At 41.8% G+C, this 17,632-nt stretch overlaps 1 protein-coding gene across 1 annotated transcript in view; it reads right to left on the bottom strand.

The window, feature by feature from the left end:
• Window positions 1-13,002, bottom strand: part of PIK3C2B (phosphatidylinositol-4-phosphate 3-kinase catalytic subunit type 2 beta) — a 134,221-nt gene extending 121,219 nt beyond the window's left edge. The window contains exon 1 of the mRNA XM_089514574.1: window positions 12,746-13,002. The gene's annotated coding sequence lies outside the window, so the exon portion shown is untranslated. The remainder of the gene's footprint in view (window positions 1-12,745) is intronic.
• Window positions 13,003-17,632: the final 4,630 nt, after the last annotated feature.

Raw genomic sequence — 17,632 nt, 5'->3', positions numbered from 1 at the left:
GAGAGGTGCAGCAGGTGGAAAACCAGTCCAAAGGCATAAAAGCAAGGCCAGTCCAAGACACTATGCAGCCTGAGGTTGGTTGGTTGGTTTCTTTTATATGCCACTTTTCTTCCAGAGTGGGACCCAAGTCAGCTCCATGAGAGAGCCAATTAAAAATAAAATCCTTAAAAATAACATTTTAAAAAACAATTAAAATCACAACATAAAAATTATACAATCATGCAAAAGTCAAAAGTTTAAAAAGACGAATAAAACATCCCTATAAGAAGCCCCACTACTTACACATTTAAACTATGCTTATAAAAAAAAGTATTTGCTTTCCAATGAAAGGCAAGCAGGGAGGAGGCCAGACTAGGCTCCTGTGGAAGGGCATTCTAGAGGGTGGGAGCAGCCACCAAGGAGGCTCACTCTCTTGTTCTTATCAAGCGATCCTGTGATACTGGCAAGACTGTGACAAAGCCTTCCCTTGTAGATCTTAGTACTCTGGCAGGTTCATATGGAGAGATGTGGTCTTTCAGACTGTCTGGACCTAAGCCATATAGAACTTTATAAGTTATGACCAGCACTGAATTGTGCCTGGAAATGAACCGGTAGCCAATGAAGTTGTTTTAACAAGGGAATTATATGTTCCCTGTAACTGACCCTCATTGATATTTTGGCCACAGAATTTTGGACCCACTGAAGTTTCTGAACAGTTTTCAAAAGCCACCCCATGCAGAGTGTGTTACAGTAGTCCAAATGGGATGTAATCGAGGCATGTGTCACCTTAGCCTGACATCTCAAGGAACAGACATGGCTAGTGCGCTAATTTTAGCTGTACAAATACACTCTTGCCCATTGCTGAAACCTGGGCATCCAGGCTGAAAACTGAGTCCAGGAGAATACCCAAGCTGTGAGATTTCAGGGAGAGTGTAACACCTTCCAGCACAGGCAATGTCTCTATTCCCTGAGCTGCATTTGACAGGCTAGGAGCATCTCTCTATATTGTCTGGATTAAATTGCAGCTTGTTTGCTTTCATCCAGTCCATTATGGACAACACACATTGGTTCAGCATCGAAACAACTTAATTGGAATCGGAGGCAAAGAAGATATAGTTTGGGTGTCATCAGCATATTGGTGACACTGAACCACAAAACTCTGGATGACCTCTCCCAGTGGTTTCATGTAGGTGTTAAACAGCAAGATAGACAAAGCAGAACCCTGAGAAACACCACAAGCCTACAGCCAGGGTATCAAACAGGGGTTCCACAGCACCACCTTCTGAGCTTGTCCCTCCAAGAAAGATCAGAACCACTACATAATAGTGCCCCCAAGGTCCATTCTAGACAGCTGGCCCAACAGGATAACATGGCCAGTGATATTGAAAGCCACTGAAAAATCCAGAAAAAACCAAGGACACTCTCCCTGTCCAGTTCCCTGTGTAGGCCATCCACCAAAGTAACTAAAGCTGTCTCCATCCCATGACTGAAACCAGACTGAAACGGATCTAGATAAGCTGTCCCATCCAGAAATCCCTGGAATTGAGAGGCCACCTGGCAAAATCACACACTCGAACCCAGCAGACTGGGGGACAGGGCAACTGTGAGGGAGGTGGAATCTCAATAAACCACTACAACTCCACCTCCCCACCCCACCCCACCCCCCAAGCCTGACCTGCTGCCATAGAGAGAACCCAAGTGGACAAAGCTTGGAGAGATTGACCCCACCCCACATCTTCATCCAGCCAGGTCGGCATGCTCATCAAAGGTCAAGTTCTGGATAAAAAATGTTCTCCCATTCACCAAATTGGCATTGGGCAGCAATATTTTCAGCTCTTTAGTCAAGGCTATCCAGATAATCTGAAGTGGGAGACAGCTTGTGGGTAACCAAAACCCTGTAGCTCACCCTCATACCACAATAGGTCGTCTCCTTATGCCATTTGTGGTATATAAGACAGCACATCACCTCCTCCATGCCATGTAAAAAGGTGACTGAATTGGTACATACAATAGAATTGTATCATGCCGGCCTTCTCTGAACCTAAGACAGGCAGGCCAACTCAAGACATACAGGTCAAACCACATGGCACCTCTTCCAAGACCTTGCCTGCTGGCGTCACTAGGTGACATCTTAAGTGTGGGTGACAACGCTGCTCCTCAAACACCTACCTTTTGGCATAAATGGACTATAGAATTCATCTGCTTCCCTTTAAAATGCTTTACGAGATGGTGGGAGTGGGGTGAAGCTCAGTGGGAGGAGAAAGGAGAGACCCCAGAATTTTTAAAAATTAAAATTAAACATTTAGATTTTTTTAAAAAAATAATTCTTTTTAAAAATTTCTGTAAAAGCAACACATTTTAACCAAATCTTCACTATGTATATGTAAATACAGTTAGGTTGCGCATATGATATTGTAATTTTAAGGTATAATTTTAATTTTGCCAGTTGTTTATGTCACAACTATTAGCATTGCTTTCAGTGGTACATGGGAATTACAATTTACAAGTAACGTTACTGCAAAAAAATAAAAGCATTACTAAGAATTCTGTATGGTGTGAAATGGGGGAAAGTCAATGGGGGGGGGGGGTGTGACACCAACCCTAGTGATGCCACTGCTCCCAACATCTCCAGCCTGAGGCAACTGCTTCTCTACCATTAATGGCAGGGCTGGCCCTGCAGAAAATGTGGTTTCTAGTGCTGAATCTCAGTGTCACCTCCTCCTCATCAGTCATTCCTGTTTGTATGTAAAGCTTAGAAAAGTAACTTTTTTAGACTACAACTCTCAGAATTTCCATCCTGGCTTGGGGGTACTGGGAGTTATAGTCCAAAAAGTAACTTCTCCAATCTCTGGCATGGTTCAAGAAATGAAGCAACTAGGTAAAAGGAGGCAGGTCTGGGTCAAGAGTTGCTGTTCTGTTCAGATAGTCATATTTTTGTCCAGAATCTAGAAATCCCATTTCATCTCTATTCAGGTCCAGATATGCTAGTTTTAAAACCACACATTAGGCAAAAATGAAATTAGATTATCTCTGGTAAAGATGGGTTGAGACCCCTTCCTCTCTTTTTTTGCCTACAGATTTGAACAAAGCCACTTAGCATTTACTTTTGAAAATGAACGTAGTAATAGTAGTACAGTAACACAATCTTACATCAAATTATCCATATGTAGTTCCACCGTACACTCAAGCATATTATTATTCCAATCTATTGAAGTTGTTTATATGGCCTTATAACTTCAACACAGCATTTCTTCCATGCAGTGCACCCAGTAAGTTATGTCATTAAACATTTTCTTGCATGTCGTTATTCTAAAATTAAACAAAACAGACCATTTGCTAATTAATCTTTTTGCCTCTCCATCAACCTCTTCTAATTTTAATAATTCCTGTAAAAAAATTTCAGTATAAATGCCAGCTGCCAGAACATTATCATCCATTCTTTTAATGATGGAGCATCTTTGGCTTCCAATTATCATTAACTACAGTTCCAGCAACCACTAACAAATTAGCACTAAGATTATGACATTTGATGTTTAGAGAGTTAAGTTAAAGTTTTCAGATATAGGAAAGAAATGTGAATATACATTATATTATATAATTAAAAAAACAAATACCTGTATGGATAAAACAAGCTAGGGAGGAGAAATCAGAATACAGTATATGTTTCAGTGGCAGTTAGAGCAAAGACTTATTTTAATGGGGGGTAGGAGGTATATTATACATTACAAGGACTGGTATCTTCTTTCCTTTCCTTTGTTTTTGTTTGTTTGTTTTAAATTTGTTATAATCTGCACATGTATGTTGGTTTTTAATTTTTGAAAACTAGTAGTAAACATTATACTGAATTTTTAAAAAAACCTTTCCCAAATTTTGCTATCTGTTCCAACACAAGATGCATTTTCATTTGTTTAACTGTCACTTCCACCAAATGCTTGGCTCCTACCTTCCTCCAAGCACGAAACAATGAAAACAGGAAAGGGAATAATGTTGTTGGACTAAAGGGGAGAGGCCACAGAGGAAAAGCTCCAATCTTGTATTAATAAACTATTCTGCTTTAGCTGCCAGAATACTATTGTACTGTACTCCTGTTCAATTCATTAGCTTGATATAGGTGTCTGTGTATAACAGTGTTCCATTCTATACCTGAATATTTTGTCTCATAACTTTATGTTTTGCAGGTTGTTTGAAAAAGTGGGGCAAGTAGTTATAAAAAGGTTCCCTTTGCTAACCGCTGTTGGAAAATTTACCACATAATGTGCATTTCCCATTGGATTGAAATTCAGAGTTTGAAAAAGTTACTCACTTGGACAATTCCCAGAATCCCTAGCAAAAAAAAATTGCCAGTTGCTCTGCTAGGTGGGGCATTCTGGGAGTTACAGTCAAAAATAGTTAAAAAAAAACCCACCAAAATTTCTGCTGAAGCATGGTAATTTCATATGCCTGACAAACATCATAGTCAAGGCTGAAAGAGTTAAAGATGTGAAATGACTCATCTATGTTAGCATTATTGTCAGTTTAAGCATATCTAACGGCAAACCTCACTACACTAAGCTTGGCTCCTAAGCTACCTGGTGTGACACAATGTAAAAGTCTCACCAAACAGACACACATTCTGCACTGCCCTTCATCTCCTACGCAGAAGTTTCAGTTCTGCAGAAGAGACCAGCTGTGCATGACAATTCACACTGCAGAAACAGGCAAGCCACATCTCTGGAGAAAATGCACAAGAAGGGGCAAGTCTGCACAGGAGTTCAAGATCAGGTCTCCAGATGTCAGCAATGATAGTGCCCGTCAAATCCTAATTTTGCTCCATAGACTAAGCAGTGAAAGAGTGGGCATTTTTCCTTGCTGTGCACAACAAAATTCACTCACTGATAAAGCCTGAAAATCTGGTTCTTAGTTATCAGAAAACAAAGGCACAGGTGTATTTGCTGATATAGCATATTAGTACCATATAAAAGAGCAGATGTAACTGTGCCAGTGCTCTGCAGCATAGTTGGAAATTTTTACTCATGAGAGAATATAAATTTCGGAATCTTGCAGTCAGCATTGTCAGTGTACTATGTTCTGCTCTGCAATCACTAGCATTGTGTCCCTGTCTCTCCAGATAGTGATGAGCTTGCTAAAGGAACCTGCATTAAAGTCCCCCAAAACAGATTTAAAAATATCTCAGTTTTCTGACTGCATAAATCCTATGAATTAGGGATTTCCACTGCACAGCGCCCATTCTCAGATACTGTTGTTCAGTATATCAGACCAACAATCCAGTTAATATAGTCAAATTTCCTCTAGCCAATCTTACTGTTGGTACAAAACTATCTTCTGATTAGACTGCTCTGTACCAGATTGATTTTCACACTACAATGAGGCTGTGGAAAAAGTTACTCACCTTAACCTAGTCACAGTTCCTATGAAGAAGTATTTTAGATTCAGTTCTTGTTTAAAAAAAAACAAAAAATAGCACTTATTTGCTTAATCTGTTTTTTGCAAAAGGTGAACCCATCCAACCATTTGCTCAAGAGGAAATAGCCACCAACACAGATACTACTGTGGCCTGATGAGCATCTGCTTTGCACTAAAGTAGACCTCTCCACCAACGCACCCTCCAAATGTTCTGGATTACACCTCCCATCACCACAACCACAGGCCATGCTGACCCAGGCTGATGGCAATTCTAGTCCAAGAATATCTGTAGGCTGCCTCTGTGCTAAAGGTCCCTCCATGTGGATGATTTTCCCAATCAGAGAAGGGAAAAAGTTTTCTTTGGCTGAATGTCCAAGGACATATATGGTCTAACTTGGGAGTATCAGGGTCAATATAAAGGAAAGCATATTCCCTACAATTAACCTGAAATTAATCAATTTTTCCTCTCCAAATAGAATTTCCTCAGAGTTACATGCCTCAGAAATCAGGCTTGCAAATTAAACCATGTTTCCCCCCCAAATCAATGCAAAATAAATGCAAGATACACAGATGAGAAAATTCACTTGTCATGATAAACTGATGTTTTTCAACACCAGGGGGAGCACCACATTAAAAAAATGCTTGATGAACTAGTGGTTTAATTATCACCATGCATCCTTCCCCAACACAAACGTTCACAATGATGGAGGTATGCACTGCCAATACACATCTAAGCATACAACAGGAGACAAGCAGGGACCAAACTAAGTTTTCACAACAGGAAACAGGACAAGAAAAATCAGCTGGAGAGACTGTACACCTGACAAGTACTCCCTCCTACTTCACTTTCTGAGTCAATACAAAGCAGGAACACACTCATGCCATTTCCTAGGCTGCTGCCCACAGCAGAAATAAAGCTTTAACTTCCATGGCTCAATGCTATTGAATTCTGGGATTTGTAGTTTGGTGAGACACCAGAGCTCTGTGTCAGGGATGACTAAACAGCTCACAAAATTACAAACCCCAGAATTCCATAGCACTGAATAATGACATTTAAAGCAGTGTCAAACTGCTTTATTTCTGGATATACCCATAGAGTGACACACTCCTCAGTTTTGCAAAGCCAAATTCTAGTTTAGCCATGAACATCATGGCTGCAAGCTATAGCAAAAGACTTTATTGCCTGAGTGCTCAAAGTAGTTCAGCCAGGTGATGTAGAACAGACACACATGACAAACTTCATTTCCCCATGAATCAAGTGAACTGCAACTCTATGCAAGCAGAACACAGGCAGTGCCCATAGTTGTGTGTTCAATGTCAGATTTACTCCTGGGCAACTATTTTGGGGCAATACCCAGCCCTACAAAGTGTGCATAAGTCATGTTCTGTTTCAGCCACCTGTGATGTCAAGTCTGGCATTCCATCTTCATTCACATGTAGCTACTGAGGAAATATCCAGAGCTAGGAGAGGTACTATTACTATTCTGCAAACAGAAGCTCATCTCCAGGCAAAACCTTATTCTACATCTCAAAGGCCAGTTCTGTTATAATGCTTGTCAAAGCCCCTTCTTCCAGCATCCCTGTGTACATCTATAGATGGATGGCCAGCACACATACAGTTGGATGTGCACTAGGCTCCTTTCAACAAGATGTTCATGCTGCATATGAAGATATCAAATACGTATGTATTATCCTATTATTTCTTACGGTAGATTGTACACCATAGGCAGGTTTACTCTTATATATTTGTTTGTATGTACAGTGCTGTGCAAATCTACAGCGCTATATAAATAAAGAATAATAATAATAATAATAATAATAATAATAATAATAAAGAAGAAGAAGCTTTATCACATCAAGTACAAGTTATGCAGCAGAATTATGCTTCCCATTTATGTGACAATGCTTCTGAATGCCCAAACAGGAATGACATCTAAAGTGATGGCTGTGAACCTCCATCACTGCAGCCACCCCAACTGAGCATCCATTATGCTTTTAGTACATAGGAAGCTGCCTTACTCTGAGTCAGAACAATGGTCCATTTAGCTCATCATACCAGTGTTTCCCAAGCTCAGGTCACCACATGATGCTTGACTTCCAATCCCAGAAGCCCCACCAGGCATGGCTAATAGTCAGAGATTATGGGAACTATAGTCCCACAATATCTCAAGAACCAACTTTGGGAATCACTGGTCAGTTACTCATAGTGGCTCTCTGACATTTCAGATAGAGGTCTTTCCCAGTCCTACTTTCCCAGACTGGGAAAGATGGCAAGGACTAAAGATGAACCTTTCGCATGCAAAGCATGTGCTCTTCCACTGAGCTATAGCCCTTACTCTCAGCAGCCTAGGAGTAAGTGAAATAAGGAATATCATGTACGATACTGGTAAATGGTCACAGTTCTAGGTATCCAGTAAAATATTATTTGTGCCACATATTTCTACTCAAACACATAATGAGATACAGCTTTAGCTCTCCTAGGCTTGGAATGTATCTCAGCTTTAGTTCAAAGGCTGGACATTTTCTCCTGCAAGCAATGCAAGACGCACTATGTATTTTGTTTTGTACAAATCCATGGTAATGCAGCTAATGAGCCCTGACCTGTACAGCTTTACAAGCCGGGCTGAACATCCTACCCTGCCAATCAGATTTCAGCACAGATAAATCTCCCATGATTGACCTTAAAATGGAAAAAAAAAAGTACATGGATACTAATGTTATTGGCCTTCTGGCCAGGCTACTGAAAATCAATAACAAGGCTTCAATTACTCCCAGCTGTTCTATCAGCAATGGACTCACCACATTTGATGGTGGAATTACTTATATGCTTATTTTTGAAAAGCGAATACCTTTGAGAGAAAAGGCCAGGAAGCAAGAAAACAATGCAAAAGAGTGTAAACTCTCCCCACAGCATTACCCATGCTTGGTTTTGAAGCCACTATCAAAGGAGTACACATATAGAACTTGCTTTGTGGTGAAGCAATATGTCCTAGCATTCACTCCCGAAAAAAGAAGAGAAGTGGAAGCACCCATCTGAAGACTTGGGCGTGTTACAGACCGCCGAATTGCGGCGGTCTGCTGCCGCCGCCGCTTGCACCATCCGGGAGCCGCAGCCTTTAAACGGCGCGGCTCCCGGACGCTGCCGAGAAGGAGCGCGGAAATCACGCTCCTTCTCAGGCCCCGGAAGAGGCACTGCAAAGCGCAAGGGGCGCATTTGCGGCGTCATTTCCGGGGCGACACGTGAGGACGCAATGCATCCAGCACATAAAGATGGCGGCGCCCATGTGTATAGGGCGCCACCATCTTTACGCCCCCATCACGTGCTAGGGGTGAGGTCGGTATGGACGCTAGGTCCTCGGCCAACCCCTAGCATGTGACGGGGGCGTATTAAAGGCCCATCTATAACGCGCCATAGATCCAAAACACACTGCAGAAATAATTCAGTTTGAGCCCGCGTTAACTGCAGTGGCTCACGGAATTCTGGAAACTGTAGTTTTGTGAGACATTTAGCTTTCTTTGTCAGAGAGCTCTGGGACCACAATAAACTACAATTCCTATGATTCCCTAGCACTGAGCCAGGGCAGTTAAACGTGTCTCAGACTGGATGATTTCTGCAGGGTGTTTTGGACCATGAGTCTGCTGTTGGTTGCTGGGCCATTTTGGACAAAATAAACTGGCACTGAAGTACAAGGCTACTGCAGTTCCAAGTGCAAAACAATTTCACAATCTGATCTGAATTATTTTTGACTGCTTATAAAGGAAAGGTCTTTTTGGAAAAAGCCTGATGCAGGGTTGAACAACTGCACCAGGTCCAATGCTCAGTTTTCTGAGCTTCTGGGTGGCCATATACAGTCGGCCCTTCTTATACACGGATTTTTTATACATGGTTTCAAGCATCCACGGTTTGAAAATGTTCCAAAAAAGTATAAATTTCAAATATCAAACCTTGATTTTCTATTTTTTATGAGGGACACCATTTTGCTATGTCATTATATTTAATGGGACTTGAGCATCCACAGATTTTGTTATCCACAGGGGATCTTGGAAACAAACCCCAGCGTATAACAAGGGTTCACTGTATACTACTCAACACACACACATAAATCCAAAATCAGAAGTGGCCAGAAGTCTAGCTTTGCAAATGGATATCTTCTGATGTTATTTGGTGCATGAGGGAATGCAATAACCTATTTAAAAGGTGAAATGCCATTCCTGGAGAAGCAATTTACTGTTCTTTGGAGGCAAGAAAAACGTGGTCCAGGGAGTATAGAGGGGTCAACACTTACAGTAATAGCCTTGGGAGACTAAGTGCTGTTTTAAAGGCTGTACTTTGCGGCCTATGTGTGTATGCGCCTTCAAATTGCCTGTCAACTTATGGCAACTCTTGAATTTCATAGGGTTTTCTTAGACAAGGAATACTCAGAGGTGGTTTTCCGAATTCCTTCCTCTGAAATACAGCCTACAGAATCTGATATTTATTGGAGGTCTCACTGCCTCTTATGGCCTTTCTCCATCAATGTATTAAATAGACTGTGAGAGCCAGTGTGGCGTACTAGTTTGAGTGTTGGACTAGGACTCTGGAGACCAGGGTTTGAATTCTGGCTCGGCCACAAAACACCACTGGATGAGCTTGGGCAAGTCACACACTCTCAGCCTCAGAGGATGGCAATGGCAAACCCACTGAAGAAACTTGCCAAGAAAACCCCATGATAGGATTACCATAAATTGGAAACAACCTGAAGGCACACAATAACTATTAAACATGCATGCCCACCCCACCCCAAAAAACAGTGTAATAATGTCCTTTTTAATTGCCTTTTTGGTTAGTAAAATGAAGGGGGTAGAAAACAAGGCTAGATTAGGTGGCATACAAGGAAATGAACCTCCCACAGCCTCCCTGCCTGCTCCAAAAAAGGCATCCCTCTTTATTTAGTAGGTCAAGGCTCCCCTCCTCCTCCTCCTCCCTGAAGAGAAAAACAGGAATACCCCTCTCATTAAGGGTCTGCTTTCCTGCTCATCATTTCAACCAGGATTATAGTAAGATCCCTATAAATTACATATAAACCAGTCTGCATACAGAAATCATAAGCTCCTTATGGTTTTTCTAAATGCAAGAGCCAAGCTTTTAACAAAAATACAGATTCCTGATGCAGAGCAATTTAAAAACAACAGACAAAGAAATAAGGATGCTAACTGTGCGGATGCCCTTGGCAACCAACATCCCAGGGGATGAGATTTCTTTGCATCCAGACATTTTGCAGAAACCAAAGCTCATGCCCTTGAGAACCAAGGGGACCAAATGCTCTCTAGGAACAGAGCCCCCTTCCCCTTGACTTCTTACTCAAATGTAGGGGATTCTTGTCCATTCAATGTGGTGTAATGGTTTGAGCGTTGCACTATAGCTCTGAAGACTAGGGTGCAATTCCCAGCTTGGCCATAGAAACCCACTGGGTGACCTTGGGCAAGTCACATTCTCTCAGCCTCAGGGGAAGGCCATGGCGAACCTCCTCTGAGACAACTTTACCAAGAAAACCTCACGACAGGTTTGCTTTAGGGTGGCCATAAGTCAGAAATGACATGAAGTCACACAACAACAACTGACCTCAGATTTCTTTGGTGGTGGAAGGACACTTGTGCCTGTCTGTAGTGTTACAACTTTCCCAAAAGTGCTAACCAGAAATTATCTCCTGCCCAACCAGCTTGGGAAAAATTTAGCAAAAGAGTGATGTTGTTGTCCATATCTGAGGTATTGGATGGTTCCTCTCCTCCACTCTACAATCACACACCCCTTTTTTGTGATCTCCTCCCTGCATTATTTTTAAACACTCTCTCTCTCTCTCTGTGTGTGTGTGTGTGTGTGTGTGTGTGTGTAGGTATATAGGTTTAAAAATTGCTTTAAATACATATACACACACAGTCACACACCCCTTTTTATGATCTCCTCTCTGCATTATTTTTAAACTATATATATGTGTGTGTGTGTGTGTGTGTGTGTGTGTGTGTGTAATATATAAGCTACACTATATATAGTTTAATTGTATATTAATACACACACATATTGTTTAAAAATATGTTGTTTTAAAAATAATGCAAATAGGAGATCAGAAAAAAGGGGTGTGTGATTTAGGGGTGGGGGGAGACCATTCAACCCCTCAGAGATGGACAACATTATCAGTCTTTTGTTAAATTTTTGGGCTGGTTGGGCCTGAGGCATGCATACACACACATATATGCACCCTTCCCTTTTCTTTCTCTCTCTCTCTCTCTCTTTGCTCATGCCAAAGGGGGGGAAAAACCTCTGCCAGAGGTAAAAAGGTTAAAGCCCAAGCCAGCTTTAAACCCTAAAAAAAAGACAAATGGGAAGACAGGGGAGTGGAGGCCTTGCACCCTTTGGAAAGGCTCTCCTTGGCTGGGCTGAGCCTTGCCTACCTGCCACCTGCTTTGGGTGCCTTTCCTTCTGCCTCCTCTACCCAAGCCTCCTTCCAAGGCTGGGGCTGCATTGAAAGAGGCACCCAGCCTCCCTTCCTCCCTTCCAGATTTCCATGTTCCAAAGGAGGAAAATAGGTTGGGGGCCTCTTCCCATTGTAGGGGAGGTACCAGGTGTCCTCCTTTTCCCGGACCTGTCCTACACATTTCCACCTTCTGCCCAGGAGGGATCCCCAAAGATCCTCCATTTTGAGCAGGGTTAAGAGGCAGGAACTGACATTTCTATTGGAGGGGTTCTGAGCTTTGATTGGGTCATGTCCTCCATTTTGCAGGTCCATGTCCTCCTGTGGGACATCTGGTCACCCTGGAGGTACACTTTGGCAAAGGAGGAAAAAAGGCTCACACAACATGAGGGGGAGGTTTCAATACACACACACACACACACATATACACTGTATATACACACACACATATATGTGTATATATATATATATATATATATATATATATGCACACACACATATATATGTATATGTAAATATTTATATATACACACACACGCACAAAAACATACACACACACACATATACACAAACACATATGTATATATATATATATACAGATACACACACATATTTGTATATTTATACACACATATATACACACACACATATATATATACATACACACACATATACACACACATATATATGTATATATATATATACACACACACAGACACATATACATACACACACACACACATATACACACACAGAGACAGATAGGCATAGATATATACACACATACGCGCACACACATATACACATTTGGGGGGTCAATTTCACTCTCTAATTCCCCCCCCCCCAAAAAAAAAAGATTCTTCTTAGCTCGTTTCCCAGCCTGCAGCCCATCCCACTCAGTGTCTTCTTCCTACCTGGTCTCTTTTTGCAGAGCAATTTCCTGGTCTTCTGGGTTGCAACAGTTTCCAATGGTGATATGTTTTTTTGCCTGCCTTTCTCTCTGTCTCTTGCTGCCACAATGCTTCCTCCTCCTCCTCCTTTGCTAATTCCAAAGTGGGTGATCTCCTGGTGCTAATCCTGGTGCATCTGGCATTTAAAAAAATCCCCTTCCACCACCATCAGCCCCCAGCAGCAGCTGCTAGAGGAAGGAGGTCTCTCGGAAGAGGAGCTGGTGAATCCAAGGGCCGAGCTGCAAATCAGCCCAGAGCAGCAAATGCAAGCAGGCTCTGTGTGACTGGGAGAGTGCGCAACCCTGGCCAGACAATAGAGAAGGGAAGGGGAATTTTTAAAGGAGAGGCGCCCTCTTGTGGAAATCTTGGGTATAGCCTCAATGAATCCTACTTTTTCAAGAGGCAACTTTGGTCCAAAGCACACTGCAGAAATAATTCCACTTTGAGACCACTTTCACTGCCCTGGCTCAGTGCTAGGGAACCCTGGGGACTGTAGAGACATTTAGCCTTCTCTGTCAGAGAGCTCTGGGGCCACAGTCAACTACAGTTCCCAGGATTCCCTAGCACTGAGCCAAGGCAGTTAAAGTGGTCTCAGACTGGATTGTTTCTGCATTGGGCCTTTTAAAGCTGCTTGCTGGACTGTAGGTGAGCCAGGGAAGCGGACAGATATGCAAACTAACTCGGTTTTATACTGGAAAATATGCAGGGGTAGCCATGTTGGCCATTTAGTAAATTCAAACAAAAATCCACCAAATATAAACCCACCTTTATTGGCCAACTGAAATGCACAATATACTTGCAACAATGTTGGTTGGCCAATAAAGGTATCACTGTTTGGTGGATTTTTGTTCGATTTTATTCTGTTTTTCCTGAATCCTTCGGATTCTCTCTCTTCCCAATCTGGATGATGCCTCCCTAGCTCACCTGTCTCTCCTGCAGCAAAAATAATGAAAGTAGACATTGCACAAAAATGTATACAACTTCCTACAAAAGAGACAAAACTTCCATCCCTGAGTATACTAAAGCTTTCAGATATTAGAAGCACTAGAGAAGGCAGCACAAGATTTATGAGTATTTCTCTCCCACACATTGCTTTCCTCCTTTTTCATACTCTTGCTTGGAGATCCACATCTGCTGGAAACAGAGGCCTGTTACAGACAGGCCAAAATAAAGCTACTTCAAGTCACTTTGGAGGTATGGTATTTCAATGATGCATGCGTCCAAAGAGTCCAAAAGCAGCACTAAAGTTGCACTCCAGTCTTTAGAACAGTAGTGTGGCTTTGGTGCGGCTTTTGGACTCTTAGGACGCATGCATCATTGAAATACCATACCTCCAAAGTGACTCGAAGCAGCTTTATTTTGGCCTGTCTGTAACAGGCCAGAGTTTTATTTTGATGCTGTATTGCAGATGCAAATCAGATGTGTCACAGGCAGCTCCCCTCCAACTGTGCTGCAAAACTGTTGGATGTCCTTGGCTGCATCTGCACTGCAGAAATGATCTGGTTTTGATCCCACTTTAACTGCCATGGCTCAATGTTGTGGAGTTCTGTGGATTGTAGTTTTGTGGGACATTTAGCCTTCTCTGTCAGAGAGCTCTGGTGCCACAACAAACAACAATTCCATAGCATTGAGCCATGGCAGTTAAAGTGGTGTGAAACTGGACTATTGCTGCAGTGCAGATTCAGCCAAGGGCACACAAGTTTTGCAGCACAGTTGGAGGGGAGATGCCTTTGACACATTTGATTTGCACTGCATATGCAGCTCTTGTTTAGAAGAGAGTTGTTTGATCCAACACAAAGATTTTGCTGGTAGAATTAAAAGACATAACTGTGTTTAGTCTGGAAAAGCAGTCTGAAATAGACCTTGTAGCACCTTTGAGACTAACTGAAAGATGCTTTCTAGACTTGTGACTATTTCCACCGCATGCATCTCAGGAAGTAGGCTCAGATTCAGGAAAACTCATGCTACCAGCTTCTTTCTTTCAGTTACTCTCAAAGGCGTTACAAGATCCCTTTGCATAAATATTTTGCTGTGTATTTATAATTCACACAAAATAAAGCAAGAAAGACTTCTTTCCCCTTTCCCCCTTTGTTGCTGTTGTCTCCTCTTGTCTCTTTTGGTTTCTCTTCTGTGAAGCATCCTCACAAGCTTTTCACTGAAGTCTTGCCAGAGCAGGCTTGAGACAGGATCCACAGGTATTCCCTGGAAATCAGAGCTGAAATGAATGGGAGCTAATTAAATTCACAGGCAGGTTGTCTATTTGCTCAACTTTTTTTTATTAACAATGAAACATGACAAGAATAGTAAGATAAACACCAATAAGGCAATCTGTAATTGATCAGATACTGCAATTTTTCCATCAGGTGCCTGGCAGCATCTGTTGTGTTTTTTCTCTCCTAATATATTGAATAAAGGGATGCAATTTTTTTAATGGCTGAGACCTGAACCAGTTTCATGGTTTCTCAATGAATGCAGTGTTCAATAACTCCCTGTTGAGGGAAAGCTCTACATAGTTTTGCATTGTGTTCTTATTTCAAGTCTTGATGCCACCTGCATGAAGTCAAGCAGTGATTTAGGTGTTATGTTCTTGTTTTCTTTACCACAGATACTATAGACACTAACAAAGCCAATATTCTCTAGTGATGGAGAAACTTCAGCTTCCTTAACTGTTGGCCATGCTGGATGAGACCGACAGAAGAGGAAAGCCAACAGCATCAGGAAGGCCACATGTTCCCCTAAATGCAGTACAGTGGGCCTTTGTTATCTGCTGGGGTTTGGTACCAGGACCCCTGTGGATACCAAAATCCGTGGATGCTCAAGTCCTGTTAAATACAATAGTGTAGTAAAATTGTGTTCCTTATATAAAATAGAAAAATCAAGGCTTGCTTTGGGGATTTATAAACATATAATATTTTCAAACTGTGGCTGACTGAATCTGTGGATAAAGAATCCATGGATATGGAGGGCTGACTGTATGTCTCAATGTGCCTAATGTGCCAGGGACTGGGACTGGGACTTATGTTGGCTATGATTCTTTCTTTCTTTCTTTCTTTCTTTCCTGGAAACTTGCCAGGGTGCAACAGCCAATGGCTCAAGGACTGGCACCAGTTTGAGGAGCACTACCCTAGTCTACGCATGCACATTTTATCTGCAATTTCTAATAATTCCATTAGATGCTGTGGTTATCTGCATAGCCGCTACATATGGTAGCCCTCTCACAACTTCTCCAACAAAATGAGCTTATTTCATGATTAGCATGATTTTCAGAAGTGCTTCTTATGCTTCCTGATGTGGTGGAGGAGCAAGTTGCTTCCCCCCAACTTATTTATGTCCATGGAAGAAAGATTCCCAGTGCCATCCCTGTTGTCAAGGACAGCTAAGGTAAAAGGAGTTTATGTGAGTATGTACCTTCAGGCCACTTATCAACATATGGCGAACCCTTGAATCTCAAAGGGTTTTCTTAAGCAAGGAATACTTAGAAGTGGTTTTGCTTGTCCCTTCCTATGAAATATGGCTTACAGCATTTGGTATTCTCCCATCCAAGTACTAACCACAGCTGACCTTGCTTAGCTTCCAATATCAGTTCTGAAATAATTACCTATGGATCTCTCATCCATAGCTTGTCTTTGAACCTTGCATTAATGTCGACAATTGGTGGAATTCTTTACCCTCCATCTTTTTTTGTTTCTCTTTTGTGCACTTTCAATTGTGTACATCCATTTTAAAATAATATCAGAGCTTCTCCTCCTGGTTTTAGACAAGCCAAGAAAACTAAGAATAGACAGGCTAAGAAAAGCTACAGCAGTTTGCTCCTGCTTGAGCCTACAAGGAAGGGCAATGTCTCTCCTCCCACCATTATCTGAGTGCAAATCTACGTTTTCACCTTGAACTCAGTTTGCAGCAACTGAAGTAAGTTGAGGACAAAGGAGGAAGAGGAGAGGGAAATCAGGACATTTTCAAAGCTGCTGGAAAAAAGTGGGATAACAGAAGATTAGTCAGAACTGTCCCTGCCAAATCAAAAAAGCTGGAGGGTATGATGCCATAACCTTATGTAACACACCCTCATCCTGAGTCTGCCCCATCTTATAAAGCACTCTTGCAGTAGAATCCCAAAACTCCCTGTCTGTCTACTCTGAGGGTGCATCTTCACTGTAAAAATAATGCAGTTTGACACCACTTTAACTGCCATGGCTCCATCCTACAGAATCCTGGCATTTGTAGTTTTGTGAGGCACCCGAACTCTTTCACAGAGAAGACTAAAGACCTGGTAAAACTACAGATCCCAAGATGCCATAGGATGGAGCTACAGCACTTAAAGTGGTGTCAAACTGCATTATTTCTGCAGTGTAGATGCAGTTCTTTCCTCTGCTCCTGTTATGTCTCCCTTTGTCTCTTCCCTTCAGCAGTTGCACCTGAGGCCCTGATGTGCTGCTAGGCAACCATCTACCTGGCTGCTCCTCCACTGCATCCTTTTATGAAATTAAAGGGCTGGAGGTCTGTGGCACCCTATACAAGTCTGTTTAACCTATTTTTTTGTAATTGTTTCAACCTGTTTATACTGATTTTACTTGTATACAACCCTGAGATATTATGATATAGGGCAGGCCAGAAATATTTTAATAAATAAATATTTGAATTTTAAAATAATAATAATAATAATAAAGTTTTTTTATCTATACTGTATAAAACAATTTATAAAAGCCAAAAAAATGTCTGTACTTGCCCACAAAGAACAGCAAAGAGGAAGTCAGCCTAGCCTTCTTAGAAAGAGAGTTCCAGAGCCTGAGAGCAGACCTTGTTCGAGAAACAGAATAATTAAAATGGAAATGGAAAAGCCTATTGAGGGAAGGA

Source organism: Sceloporus occidentalis, unplaced genomic scaffold (genome assembly GCF_023333645.1).
Source record: "Sceloporus occidentalis isolate IW3139 unplaced genomic scaffold, rSceOcc1.0.p SCAF_3, whole genome shotgun sequence".
In the NCBI taxonomy this organism is placed as follows: domain Eukaryota; kingdom Metazoa; phylum Chordata; class Lepidosauria; order Squamata; family Phrynosomatidae; genus Sceloporus; species Sceloporus occidentalis.
This window is presented reverse-complemented; position numbering and strand designations above follow the sequence as displayed.